The sequence below is a fragment of the Motacilla alba genome, chromosome 8 (assembly GCF_015832195.1).
Source record: "Motacilla alba alba isolate MOTALB_02 chromosome 8, Motacilla_alba_V1.0_pri, whole genome shotgun sequence".
Lineage (NCBI taxonomy): Eukaryota > Metazoa > Chordata > Aves > Passeriformes > Motacillidae > Motacilla > Motacilla alba.
Window position 1 is genome coordinate 15,623,372 of NC_052023.1, and position 14,706 is coordinate 15,638,077.

General features: G+C 41.4%; 1 protein-coding gene across 6 annotated transcripts in view; it reads left to right on the top strand.

Annotated features, from left to right (window-relative positions):
* Positions 1 to 14,706, top strand: part of LRRC8D (leucine rich repeat containing 8 VRAC subunit D) — a 52,814-nt gene that overhangs the window by 14,584 nt on the left and 23,524 nt on the right. Inside the window, exon 1 of one of the 6 annotated variants that reach the window (XM_038144095.1) lies at positions 5,468 to 5,572. The exons of 2 other annotated variants lie outside the window; for them this stretch is intronic. The gene's annotated coding sequence lies outside the window, so the exon portion shown is untranslated. Of the gene's footprint in view, positions 1 to 5,467; positions 5,573 to 5,594; positions 7,066 to 12,083; positions 12,249 to 12,272; positions 13,841 to 14,706 lie in introns of those variants that run through there. 3 more of the 6 variants (XM_038144094.1, XM_038144092.1, XM_038144098.1) reach the window with 3 other exon arrangements.

A 14,706-nucleotide genomic window follows, 5' to 3' on the forward strand; every position in this document is an offset into this window, starting at 1 on the left:
CTCGCTCCAAGTTACAATTTTCATGTTGGTTTATCTTTCCTTTCTTCCCGTCCTTCCAGCAGAATTTTCAATGTTATCGTTAGAGACAGAAACTGAAAAATAACTGGAAAATAGCTGGAGAACAGCCCCACTTTGGTGTTTTTTCACTGTTTTTGCTCTTGTATTTCTGTGCCTAGACATGAGCCTTGTCCATTACTGATAGCAAAAGCCAGTCCTCACAGCGACGGGTCAGTGAGCTGAGCTGCTTCCAGCTTGTCCTTCTGGAGCCTGAACCAGCCTGGCTGCGGGCGGTGGCACCGACACAGCACGGGGGAGGAAGGGGATGGCCCTGGCGGGGCTTGTCGCCAGCTTGCTATAGCAGAGAAAAATCTGAGCAGGGTCAAAATGCGGCACTGCTCTGTTCCAGCCTTCCCTTCAGTAATGTCTTGTTGCAGAGTTTTGTGTTCACAGACCTGTTTTGTACTGGATGTGTATCAAATTCAGTGGGCTGCAGTATTCTTAGCTATGTATTTTGATGTATTATGATGTTGTTTTGAAATACCTACCTGCACTCAGTTCTCGACTGGAATCTCAGGAGGTGCCTTTTGGATAGATGGGAAGTGATTCTCAGTATGTTGCTCCCTCAAGCTTCATCTGTTGCCTTTGGTAGGTGATACTGCTTTGAAGAAGGCAGCAGCATCACAGTTCTTATTCTCTCAGAGGTTAGGTGAACACTGGAGGACTAAATCAGTGTAGTGAGGTGCAACATGAAAGAGTAAGGTCTGCCTGTCCTTGTCCATACCTGATTTGGTTTCAGGAGAGATGAAACACTCCCAGCAATTGAGAAACCACAGGAGAGCTTGGACTGGAGAAAAGCTGACCTTTTTCAACACCAGGTTTTCCTTGTCTAGATGGGCCCAACACAACTTGTAGTGCTGTATTTGCACACAACAGTAAAAACATACCATAAGATTGTTGGTGGCATTATTGCCTTGCACCTCAGATAGTAAAGATGGGGGAAGAGAGAGAGACTTGCAAGGGAAAAAATGAACAAACAGCTCTTTGTTGCTCAATTATTTTAGTGCTTCTGTGGTTTAGCTGTTATATTGTGTTACTCTGTCCACAGCTTTTTATGGGCCTCTTTTAAAAAAATTTTAAATTTACATAAATAATATGTTTCTCTAGTTGTATTTATTATTTCAAATGCTAGAATATGCTTGCAATTATAATGTTCCACTGCCTTTGGTGATTAAAATCTGGCCTTCATTGCTGAGCAATGAGCTCCCAAACTTTCTGCTTATCTGACTGCATTTCACGAAGTAAGTTTTGCTCAGTGTATTATTGGAAACATGGGAAAGTCTTCTATGCGTAATTAGAATTGTTTTGATCAATAAAACATCAGTCTCTTTTCCCTTCCATTAACTCTTATATTCTGCAGGAGCTGGGAAAAAAAGTGATTTTTTTTTTCCTGCTCATAAATTGGATCTACTACCTTTTGAGGTAAAATGTTTTTCTGGGCAGACTGCAAAACAATTTTCATAGGCAATATGGAGTATAAGGAATATAATGATTGTTAACATTACTGATATTTGAAACACTGGGGGAAAAACAATTCCATGAAAAGAAGTTTTTGAGAAAGGAAAACACTATGCAGCCCTTTCCCCCAGCCCCACTGTGTGCTGTTTTGAAGGTCTGTGGTAGTTAAGGGAACCACTGCCCAGTTTGGGTTTGGTTTGTTTTTTCCAATCTTTACTATGGAGGAAACATTGTAGTTTAAGGCTTTAGAGGCAGAGCCTCTACTATTTTCCCCTCAAAACCCCGCCAGATTGTTGCTTGAGCCAGAGCTGCACTCTGGTGTCCAGCTGTCCGGTTTGCAGCTGGATCTGGCAGTCCCACATGCTTTGTCTTTTTGGCAGGTTGTATGTTTGGTGACTTGCTGCCTGCCATGACACCCGGCTGAGATGCTGGTAGTGCTGCTGAAGGCTGGGAGCAGCAGACATTCTTGTGCCATGGGTGAGATGGGAAGGACTGGAAATAGGGGTGCTGCGTGAGTTTTTCTTTGGATGCAAGAAGCGGTGGGCTGTGATAGAACCAGACAACCACCTCTCATGCCACCACCTTTTGGCTAAAGGCTAATGGCTGTTTTTTCCTATGTCTCTGTGCTCTCTAGTCCTTGGGCAGTCACTGTTTGGTGGTAACTTGCAGTCAGGTTCACAGCAATACCAGTTTTTCCTTTTCAGCTCGGGGAATGGGATGGAGAGCTGCAGGTAACTTACCTCTGCAGGATCTGAGTGAGCATTTGGGAAGACAGATGTGGGTGGTAACGGAGCTGGGAGGTATCAGAAGGGAGAGCATGGAACATAAAGCATAGCTAATTCTGCAGGAGTGTATTGGCCCACTCCTCTGGATTGTGCTGTCCTGGTATGTGTATTTAAACTGAGACAACCTGAAATTACTGGCTGTCAACTTGTTAAAATAATCAAGTTGCCAAGAACTCTATCATTTTGTTAAGCTTCATTTCAGATTTATTGCATATTTTTTCACCTTTAATTGAACTAATTCAGGGGATGCGAACATGAGGTTTAGCACACTAGTTCCACTCCCTGCAGTTCATTTAAATTTTCTTTTCATTTGCTTTTGCACCCCTGCTCTGTCTCAACCAGGGTTCAGTCTGAAGGCAGCAACTGAGAAACTGTTCCCTTCACTGAGAGGGTTTGTCTAGGTTGTAGGCGATGGGAAAATGAGAATTGGAGTTCTCATCCATAAACATTAAACAAAGCTTATTTCAGCAGCCTCTTCTGTCTTTGTTAGAATAGTTGGAGGTATGCCAACCTAAAAAGCCCCAAACCTGCTTTGATTTAACTTTCTTGTAGGTCTTTATGTGTCATATCCTAACAAGGGGCAGAGCTACTTCTGTTTTCCTTGCATGTTGGATAGCACTTTCATACATTGGTGGTGGAACTTGGGTGTGTTTTTTGCAGTGCTATTGAGTTTCTTTTTCTTGTGTGGGTTGTTCAAATAGCTGTGCTACTGGCAAGACAAACACTTAAAATTGAAAAATATGATGAGGCAAGGGCTGTCAAGTATTATGCATCAATTTTGTACTTTGCATGCTGAGGTCCTGACCTACTTGAGGTCTCTAGGTACTTTTGCAGTGTAAGTGTTTAGCAATGATAAACTGCAGTTTCTGGCAGAGGGATTTGGTGTGCAAGGACACCTGAAAAAACAACCTTTAATCCTTTCCCTGAAATGAGCTGGTTTCCAGGTTTATGTTTTTTCAGAGAGGTTGGACAGGGTGCTTCCATTCAGTGTGTGCTGGCATGATATTCAGTGGTCAGCACCTTGTTTTAATAGTTGTTGACAAAGTAATATTAATAGAGCTGAATTACTGGACTTGTTTTTTCCCTGCATATGTACCATGGTAATTCTTTGAATGTATTTTTTTTCTCATAAGTAATCAATATAACAGGAAAAGCCCCGTTCACCATCAACATCTGAAAACAGTAAAAAGAGCAGAAGACCAGAAAGCCCCCAGATATCCCTAAACAGCAACAAAAAAATGAGCTATGATGTGGTCAAGGGGAGAGCTGCTTGTAGCCAAGGTCACTTGCTAAGAGGGAGACAGATTATGAAAGCCCACCATTTATCTTGGATTTTTGAATGAGGGAAAATGTAATTGTGTTCTCTTAATAAATGAGTGTAGTAGTTATGTATTGTTCCTTATGGTATTAAATGGCTTGTTAATAGTTTCACAGCTTATCACAAAAGGCCTTGGTGTTTATTCTTGGTTTTCTAGGTAGTCTGATTACAGATGATGGAACTAGACAAGCTAAAGGGTCATGGCATTTTAGAAAGTGATTCTGTAAATGAATGTCTCAAGGACCTTTTAGAGTTAGAGGTGTCCCCAAGATAAGCTGTTACTGATCTGAGGCCATGGATATGAGTGTTTCTTGCTTATTAAATGCCCCAAACGTGAGTAGATGTGTGTATGATTAAAAGGCTTTGTGGATCAGCACTGGCTGAAAATGTTTTCTGAAGTTTGCACGGGTTAAACAGTGATACTGATGTTTCTTGACACCTTTTCTGCAATGTCATCTACCCCATTAACAGCATATTTAGGGGATGGGCTTGTTTTGCTTCTGTACAATCAGAGTGCGCATGAGGAATGTGCATCTTGTTTTCACAGCAGCCATAGACCAGTCCTCAGGAGCTGACTCACTGCTATTTTGTAAGCAGGGTTTGCCTTCCTTTTATGCGGTTCTGCATTTTTCCATTCCACAGTCCATGGCAATTTAGATCTTAAGTGTGCTGGTGTTAAAAAGCCTGCTTCCTGGAGTAGATCTCACCACCATGTATGTGATGTGTACTTGGCCTAATTTGATACTAACAAAAGTAATTTTTTATTATTTCACTTTTTTCTGGTTGAGTCTTAACCATGTTATGTTACAAAGGCACTTCCCTCAGTTAACATACATGATCATTAACAAACAAGTATTAATGATTTGGGGGGAATTGTATTTGGTCTGTTAGTTATTGTTACACTGGCACACTTGTAGGGGCTTGTTTTCAAATTGTCCTGCACAATACTTGACTTTCTTGAGTTTTAGATTAATTGTCTTGTTCTACTTGCATTTTAAGTGAGTTTTGCTATTGGGATGTCATGGTAGGGTGGGACTGGTAAAAATGGGCCACTGGAAAGATACAGAAGGAAAGCCATGGCTCCCTATAATTTGAGCATTCAGGCTAGAATTTTTAGTGTGTATCATACTTGAATAACACTGGATTCCATTATTGACTTCTAAAATCACTTAAACTCACTCTCACACCTTGGTAACACTTTATTCATGGCAAGTCAGGTATTTTCTTGTGACTCTTTATTATTTGCTTTTGCTTGGCTCAGTTAGATTATTTTTTTCCACACTGGCATGTTTGGAGGAAGTAAAGTGCCAGAAATCTTCAATGCTGTCATGATTTTTATTTTTTTAATGAAAAGCTTTTCTGAAAATAACTGTGCACAAAGTGTAAATCAAACTTTTCCCAAAGTACTGCTACCTTTGTAATTTTTTTTTTTTATAGCTTTCCCAGGTAAAAATTGGAAGATCAGATTGTTTTAATTGATGTTTTTGCAAAACTTGTGTGACTGGAAAACTGACAGTAGTCATGTGAATTTTGTGTTACTTCTGCATGATTAAAATCAACAGCAGCACTCTGGGCTGCTACTAGAAATATTTCCAGAAAAGCCGTACAGGAGAGACCAGGGGAGATAACCCAGCAGAGACTTTTTTTTCCTTTTCCTCATATTCTGTGGTAGCTCCAAGGCTGGGTTTAGTAAAAGGGAAAGATGTAAATCATTCTTAGGGAAAAGGGTGAAGTGATGCTGATTTTCTTGGTAGTAGCCAGGAGGCTGCAGAGAGGGGAGAAACAATAGGAAGCTTTTTGTTTCCTGGGTGGAGTTTCACATTTGACACTGGTAAGTGGGAGTCTGATCTGAAGGCATCGGGCGGTAGAACAGCAGCACCTTCCCTGGGAGCTGCTGGACTTCAGCCTGGGTGTTCCTGCAGGAAACTCCACCCTCCCCTTCTATCTCTTTCTGGTACGTTTTCTAAGCCTTGATGTCGTCTTCTTACTGCTGGCAAAAAGTTACATGTGTGGGAGATATGCAAATGTGTTGTAGTGTTCTGCTATAATTTTAGCACAGGAGGAGAGCAAGCTCTGTACATAGGTATCACTAACTGAGCTGCAGTCTTGCAGCTCAGTTTATTTAGTAGAGCTGTCAAACTTTGAGATTTGCATGGATGTGGGGTGTAGGATGAAGTTCATAATTTTTTAAACTCAAAAAGTAGCTTCTATAAATCCACAGTTCTCTAAATTCCTTCACAGACAGTAGAAACTGTGTGAATGTGTACAGAAGAGTTGTATAATTCCGTGACATGATGATTAAGGATTTCTGATTATGTGAATCCTCTTCTTATTTACAGTGTGTGCTGTTGCTGGAAGAATAATGGCTTTGCAGTGTATAACTGAGGTGGTCTTTAGTGGACTTTATGTTCTCTTGTTCTCTCAATGTAAAATTCTAAGTACTAAATTCTAAGTTTTCTTTTCTTGGTGGATTGAGGTTTTTTTTGAGCTGGGGGGGGGATTTTTCTTTCCAGGTATAATGAGGGCTTGATGATCTTGTGGGAGAGGATTGAATCTACTAAAATCCTTTCTCATATATACAGGGTTAAGTATCAAACTGAGGAGGGTAATGTTCCAGTGGAATTGCAGTCTCCCCATAACAGTTTAGACTTTGGTAAAGCAAGTGGATGAGTCATTGCATGGATTTGATGGCTGAAAAGATTGATTAATAATTAATTTAAAAACAAGATGCCCTTTCCTCTGTGTCCTAGCTTTCAGCCATTCAAAAGATCATCAGATTCCCACATGTAGTTTAACATTTGAGTACTAGGGACGTGTTTACTTTGATGTCTTTCCCTGAACTGCAAATGTTGCTTTGTCTTTGCTTTTGCTCTCACATTATTTATAGAGATATAAATGTCAAATTTGATTCAAGTGTTCTGATGAGGTTACTGCACTTAGAAGGAGCCAAATATTCCCATTTGGTGTGCTAGGGTTATACTTGCCTCATGATCTTTTTGAGATACACTGGTATACCAGGTGCTTCATGGGTAATGGCATTCCTGATTTTCAGGAATTCTTGTATACAGGTTCTTTGCTTTTCTTCAGTAGCCATTTGTCAGTCAAGGCTTTGTATTTCTACAGGTTTGCAGTTGAGCTGGGTGTCCAATGGGAGACCCTGGGTCCGGGGTGCTTTCTGCCCTTATGCTGGGATAGTGGTAAAAGTGAAGAATGCTGCTGACTACAGTGTAACCCTGAAAGGATGACTCAAAATGAGCCCTTCGAATTCAGTTAAATTAGCATAAATAATGTCTGAGGGGGGTTCAACAGCAGTATGTCAAAGATGTGGGGTCAGTCAAAACCAATCCATGGAAGGCACAGAAGCTTCAGCAACCTTTTGGTGGAATACTTCAAGGTGAATTGATACCCTCCTGAGTGCTCCTGTCTGGGGCAGATCTTTGATACAAGGTAGGTCTTGTGACTCTGATGTTAGAAGCGGTAATAACCTGTGTTTTGTCTTTTTTGGTTAATTAAAAGCACGCTATGTGCAATCCTGGGCAATTTAGGTACTGAATCTAGAATATTTAGTGCATGGTGAATGTACATCAAGACATCTGTTTGCTGACAGTATACAAAAAGCCACTGAAACTTTGATTTTTTACTTATTTGTAAGCGTGAATGAAAGGTGAATGAAAATGTTTGATAATCTTACCTTGAGCTGTTGCTATCACTCATAATTTAAACCTGAAATGCTTCACGTTTTCAGTGTAATGATCCCCTTAATCATTAAATTCTGAACTATGGCTTGGCTGTAGTCTTCTGATCAGGCTTCTGTAAAAAGAAAAAGGCTGCCAGATATTTGGTACCAAGATTCAGCTACAACCTTCTGGCGTTGGTGTTTGTGACATTGCATGTTGTCAGATATGTAAGGTACAGCAGCTGACGCCTTGCACTTTGCAAAGCCTCAGTCTTTGAAGATTTGTCTAAATTTTCCATCCTGCAGATAATGAAATACTTTGGCCTCCTTTAACTGTGAACATTATTTTACTGTAGTCAAAAGTTAAGATTTAGTTGCACTGCTTTATAAATGCTATATAATAGTTATTGCATACTGCAGAGTTACTATGAGTAGGGATTTTGGCCTTTGCAAGGATAGCATTGGAGTTAGACTTCAGGAAGTTTTGTAAAAAGAGGTTGTTTTGTGATAAAACCACCATTTACCTGTGCACAGAATATGGAAGGAGAAAGCTCTCCCTCCCACTACCTCTTTAATTTGTGTTAAAAGCACTGAAAGTAGGAAATGTGGAGATGAGATTTGAGCTGCAGGGAAGAATATATAATCTGATTTATAAAACTAGACCTTCTTGAATGCTTGTTTTACTCCAGCAGAACCTCCTTTGGTAAAAGTCACGGGCAGGATTGAGTGGGTGTTCACCTGCTGGTTTGTTGAGAGAGGAGGACAGGAAGGCAGTTTGCTCTTGAGGGCTGATAGGAAGAAGTGGATGATTTCACAGCCTGAAGTATATAAAACTTGCTCCGGTGTCAGTATGGGCAGTGGAATTTGACAAGAAGTGGGAGGGGAGAAGTGTGTGTGTGACTAGGGTGATACTTTGCGTTCTGGAAGGAAGAAGCAGGGTCTGGAATTCATAGTTTGACATTTCTGAATGTGGGAAAGAAGCCAAAGGAAGCTAGTGGGTGTTGGGACATGACTGATTTGCTCCAGTTTACAAAGTAGGTGTGGACAGCAGAAATCAGAAGGACAGCAAGAAATCACCAGGTTTTGTTTTAACTGAAGGGGCAAAAAACTGCCAATGGAATGGTCACCCAAGGCACCCTGAGCTGCTCTAGGACCTGATGTTGGAGCCTGGCAGTGCAGCTATTTTCAGTTCACAGCTTGAGAGCCACTTTGCTCTGGATTACTGCCATTGGGAACATCCTAAGGCAGAGAAGTCCCTGAAGAGAAGTAGTTGCAGTTACATTAGCTTTTTCTCTGGGATCTCTGCGGGACCCCTGGATGGGTGAGGCAGGGGTCAGAGCTGGATTGGTGTTTCCTCCAGGCCTTATCAGATTTGCCTGCGGAGAGAGATTTGTGGGTTGAGCAATGGTGCTGTAAGAGGATTCCAAGGCAGAGCGGGTGAATCTGGCTACTGGAACTTGCCCTAAGGAGGCAGACTCACCAGGGCAGCGTGCCTGAGTGTCTTGGTCCAGAGCCTGTGAAGTGGGAGTTAACACACACAAAGTATGTGGCTGGGCAATCCTTGTGCATTAGCTTTGGTAACTTTTGTAAGGTATCTCCTGCTAATTACCTTGCTGTTGAATACGTGAAAAGTAAGATTGTTTTTTGTTTTTTTTTCCTTTCTATTAAGCTGAACTAGAAATAGTCCCTATGGGTTTTGAGGCTTGGACACAAGAACATTACTTATGTGGTGTCACATCAGCTGAAATCCTCAGACAGTAAGGCTGCTGGATTTCCCGACACTTGCCTTTCTCCTAGTCTGTCACAATTCTTCCACCATTCAGACTGGCATTTCTTGTATGTTTGGGTTACGGGGGTAACAAAGCTTGTGAAACATGGCAGTCTGTGAAAAATAGGTTTGTAATGTTCCTTCGGCTTTTCCACTGGGATAATTTTTCACATGTACGTTTGCACTAATAGCAGTTGGCTTCTAGTTAATAAATACAGTGCCCTGTGAAATTAATGGGTTATTAGGGTTGGATGGGTTCCTACGGTGCCCTTAGTGCTGCAGCTTTCACTAGCTAGCTGTGCCTTTGCTTGTGTGCACAGCAGAGTTGTTTACATGTTAGGAATATGCTAGAGGCAAGGAGAAAGGAACAGCTTTAATGTGATGCAGCTTAGATGCTCTGTGGGGGAGGCCTCAGAATTGTTCATAACAGGATCAAATGTCAATCAATGTTTTGAGAAGAATAAAGTTACTGTTTATGAGAAAATTAAAGAATAGTATATTACATGCTTTCCTTCCATCTATTTTTGACCCTGTCTAGGAAAATGTCCCTCTCCTGGGTCTCTCTTGAACCCTGTAAGAGTATCAGTGATGCCTAGGAGAAGCATCTGTGCAGACCTCTCCTTTTGGCCCCAGCCGCTCCTCTGGGCTGTCTTTGGTGAGGAAACAAGTAATATGCCAGCCAGCTTCTTTCAGCTCTTGCATGAAAAGCCTGGTGATTGTGTTGCTGAGGATGCTGCTGGAACACTGTGGCTACAATTAAATTTCTTTTACAGGCACATCTGGGGATTTACTGCTCTATAGAGTAAGAAAACAGTTACTCTGACATCAAGCCACGAACATGAGAAAATGGCTTCTCCCTCATTGCAAGGGAGGAGAGAGAAGTGGAGAAGAAAACAGCTGAAAACCTCCTCCTCTCCCTCCAGAGCTATTTTTTGCCAGTGACAGAGACCGGTGGGATGAGCAAAGCTGATCTATATCTACAGCAGGCTGTGGCTCTGATCTGAAGATGTATCCCCAGGAAAAAACAATGAGAGCTTAGCTGTGGGGGAGGGAGCATCTGAAGTCAAAGCACTTCTCTGCTGGTTCTGCACCTGCAGTTTCTGTTCCAAGCTGCTTTGCATTGTAGGCAGGTGATGCTTAAAATTTGTCAAGAAGGGGCTATCACATTTTGTCTTAGATTATGCCCCATGTGTCAAGCTGTTACTGCAGCAGGCTGGGGTCTGGAAGAGCAGCTGGGGAATGTAGCCTGGGGAGAAAGGGTAGGGATGGGGAGGGAAGGGCTGGAGAGGAATCATGGATGATTGTGTCAGAATAAAAGGCTTTTCAAGCCAAGGCTAGGTGCCTGCTGGAAATGCTTCTCTAAAGCCTTGCAAATACACAGTTAGGAATTCCATTTGCCAGAAATCAAGCTTTTCTGATTGTGTGGCTTCTTGCATTCTTAGAATGGTTTGGTGTTGAACCAGTATCCTGATATGTTGTGTTGTCTGGGCCTGTCTCCCCAGGGAGATATTTTGGACAGTTACTCCCAAGTAAATTCTGTGTGTCATTCTGGAGTTAAAGGCTTGTCTTCACATGCCATTAGGAAATCCTTCAAGTCAGCTGAAGGTGTGAATTTAAAATGAATTGCTTCAACTGTTCTACATCTTTGAGGCAGAATAATTGAGAGTCACTCTCATTCTGAAGAAGTGCATCTGAAGAAGGTCTCAAAGAGTTTATTCAAATCAGTTTTTTAATTTGCATGGTTTTTGTCTTAAGAATTAATCCAAAGTGTCTTATGCAGACAAAGCCTCAAAGTGGATTATATTATATGGGAAGGCTCTTCTTAAGGATTTGGGAGGGTTTATGTGGATGTAGATGTATTACTAGTCAGGAATAGCACTTGTATTTTAAAGTCACCTTGTACTTTCATTTGAATTTATTTTTCACCCTTCTGACTCTGCTAACCTAAAGCAGAAATTATGAGAGGATGTGAACTGACTTTAGTCTTTGCAGTAGACCTTTAAAATGCTGCTGGTGGCATCCTTAAAGCTGTCACTAGCCATGTAATGACTGAAAATTTCAGTAGAAACTTCTGGTTCACATATTTAAACTTTTATAGTGAATGGAATGTACTTTAGTGGGTAAAGTTGCTGATTTCTTCTGAAATTTTCTAAGCTGATGGGAGGAGGGTAAAGGAAATGAGAGGAATACAAGCGCTCTGAGCAAATCCTGGACTTCCAACCCAAACTGAAATTTTTCCCATCCCATACAATGTGTTTTTTCAGATGTGTGTATGAAACAGGGACCTTTAGCAAAATCTGGGTGGTAGAAAAAGGCTGAATGTTCTGTTATCTGAGGCTTTTGGCAACCTGCATGGTTGTGTTTACCTCAAGCCTGAGAGGAAGGGACAGCGGAATCTGGCACAGGGATTGTGCACTTCGGACTGAACTGGCTGTGCAGACTGGCAGTTTTGAATATTTGCTGCCTAATTCAGGAAGAATTTGTTGAAGAAGTTATGGACAGAGCTCTCTGTTTTGCATTTTAATGTATTGCTACGGTCTTTTTTTCTTCCTTCTTTACTTCGCTCACTTTTTTTAGTAAAAAGATGGATGTCTGAATTATTGTAGCTATTTTTCCTTAGTCATTTTCAGTTGTGCAAAATAAGTTGCAGTGGCTGATGTACAGCAAGAACACAGATTATTGTCTTTTCAGTTACTGAATGTAGACTTGTGAAACATAGGAAGGAATTTCTAATTTAACTAAATTCATGCAAGTATGTGTTTCAGCAGCCATGTGAGATTAAGTAGAAAGTCCAACATGTATGTTGTAGACTGTTACTGCCATGCTTCTAGAACACATAGCATATCCCTGTGTGTGGATAATTAGCATATTATTTAAATAAGGTTATGAAAATGGAAGGTTCTGAATGTTTTTCTTACTGTTGAGGCAATTATGAAGTCAAATGTTATTTTCTTGCTGAATACTTTTATTTGCCCTGTGAAAGACTTGGTTCTAGAGAGTAAGGACTGATTCTGCATGAAGGTTTAATTGACAGGATGGGCAAATCCAGGCAGAGCACAGATGCCTTCACCTCGGGCAGATGAGGGATGTTGTTTCCACGCTCTGAGTGCACGTGCTTTGTGGTGTCTTTCTTGGCTGAGGAGCAGTGCAGTTCCTGTGGCAGTGTCCCACTGGGACCAGACTGAGGTGAGTTCATTTTGCCTTGTTCATCAAACAAGCAGCAGGTGGCTGGGCTGTGCCGAAGCTGTTAACCTGAGTGAGGCTCAGGCTGATGGTAGGAGTCTGGATTTGTACGTTGTCCCATCTGGTTGACTTACCAAATTGGTTACTTGGTAAATTCCTCATCTTTACAGTCAAGGACTAGATTTGAGGTGCTTTTTAGAGATGTCTGAAATGGCTGATCAGCAGATGTTAGGTTTGTTTCTTTTGTACACTCTGGTTAGTTTTGTTTTGGAGTGCTGAACATCCTGTTGGCATCATGGAAAGATGTTCAGCACCATGGAAATTTAGCCCACTGCAGAACAATTCTTGTTTCAGGTCTTTAGCTGACAAAGCTACTGTGGACTTTGTTATCACACAGCTAGAAGTTGTTTGGTTGCCATGGGACCATCGAGTGTGACCCATTTATGTAAAGGATAGGCAAACAGCAAAGAAATTCCACTTAATGCTTCAAAAGAGCATATTTGTCACAGAGAACTCAGTGTCATTGTAAGGAAAAAAAAAAAGTGAATGGAAAACAGATCTTTGTAAGAAGATGCTAAATAGCCCAAAATCTGAAATTCTGGTTTAAAGAAAGAAGACATCTACACTAACAGCCCTCTGGTTTCAGGACACATCTAGAAATTTAAAAGAAAAGCCAGTGATTAAGGGGAAAGTGAATATATGAAGTTAGAAGTTAAGGAAGTAAGTTAAATAATTAACTGAATATTTTCTACAGCTCAACTATGTTAGAAATAATTCAAATTACTAGACAGGGATAATAAAGTCGCTCATGCAAAAAAGTAGAAATATTTGTTAATACTTGTCCATATTTGGGAAGGTGTAGAATGTGATACCATCAGTGCAATTCCAACAGAGAATTAAGTCTGATTTAATAATTCTGTTTCAAAATCAGCAGTTCTGTGACTTGATCTGAAGACCTTGATGAAAAGTCTGTAGGCATGCAGACAGTTTTCAATAACTGTTGGTACTGGGGGTCTTAAAACCAACTGTGCTGGAATAGACAAGGAAAGAGTGGGAGACTAACTTAATGATAATCCAGCTAGCTTGAAATTATTAGTCACCAAAATACTGAAAAAAATTAAAGCAGCCAGGGCTCTGAGATGTAGTAAAGCTATGTCTTCAAAGGCATCTCATGCAAGGGGGATGGAGGCAGTTCAACCCATTATGGTCCTCTGCTACTCCCTAGCTCCTTCCAAGTCCTGTCTCTCGTTCCCTCTCTCAGCAGCAGCAGAGGTAGTCAGTGAGGACTGCTGTGCCCCTCCGGGACTCCTGTCCTGACACGTTACTGCTCTGTGATACTGCAAAAGTAAACGAATCAAGAACTGACTAACCAATGTTTGGAAGTTAGTCACTTGTGGTGAATCATTGTCAAATGGAAATGCTTCTAGAAATCTTGTTTTAAGGACTGAGGTGAGGGCATATTCCATTGAACCTTTTCATCAGGCAGCTAGAGACAAGGGCAGGATCTGTACTGATAGAATTGACAGGCCATATCACACTAGGCAGTGTGGTAAACAAGGACAAGGCAGCTTGGACACTGGAATTCACACAGCCTGGTAAGCTGTATCAAAGGTGCAATTTAATATAGTCTGCAATATCATGGGGCCTGCAGGCGTTGCACTTCAGTGTAGTGACGGATTAGGAGCTTGGGGAGAAGAGTGCTTGGGGTACAGTGAGTCAACAACTGGACGTGACTGCTGTCTGCAGGGCAGCAGAGGGGTATGACTTTGGGTGTAGGAGGGGCAGTGGGAGAAGGACGGTGAATCGTGTACAGCTCTGAGATCAAGAGGAGCCTGTTGAAAATGAGAGTGAGTTCACATAAGTCAGATGAGATATTTGAAGGCTGGCTGGTGTTCCACAAGGCGAGCCTGAAAGGCTCATTCTGTTGCTGTGTTTGTTGTTTCTTGATAGATAAGTGGAGGAGCTTAATTGGTGGGAAACACCTTCTGAGGGTGAGCACGCTGGAGGTTAAAACACAAACAGAAACAGGCATGACATAGAACTGATGGCTGGGAGCTGCAGTCAGGCAATTGGAAATAAGTGCATTTGTAATGGTGAGAGAGCATAAGTGCTAGAACAAATAAATAACAGAGGAAAGTAGTGAACTCCACCCAAAATGTTCCTAGGGCTAAAAGATTTTCTGAAGGTGTCCTCTGTGCTAAATACAGGAATTATTGAGAGCAGTGGTATGTGATGTCAAACTAACTTCAGTAAGTCATAGATGGGACTATACAAACCTGCAAACCAAGCTGTTCTTCACATGTGCTGCATAGCTGAGCTGGCCTCTCTGCTATAAAGTGTATGCGTGTGTGTGTGTATATATATATGTATATAGCATATGTGTGTGTGTATACTTCAGGAGAGGCATGTACATGGGTGGTGCCTCTTGGCGTGAGATACATAGCTCATTTGTTAAATATTT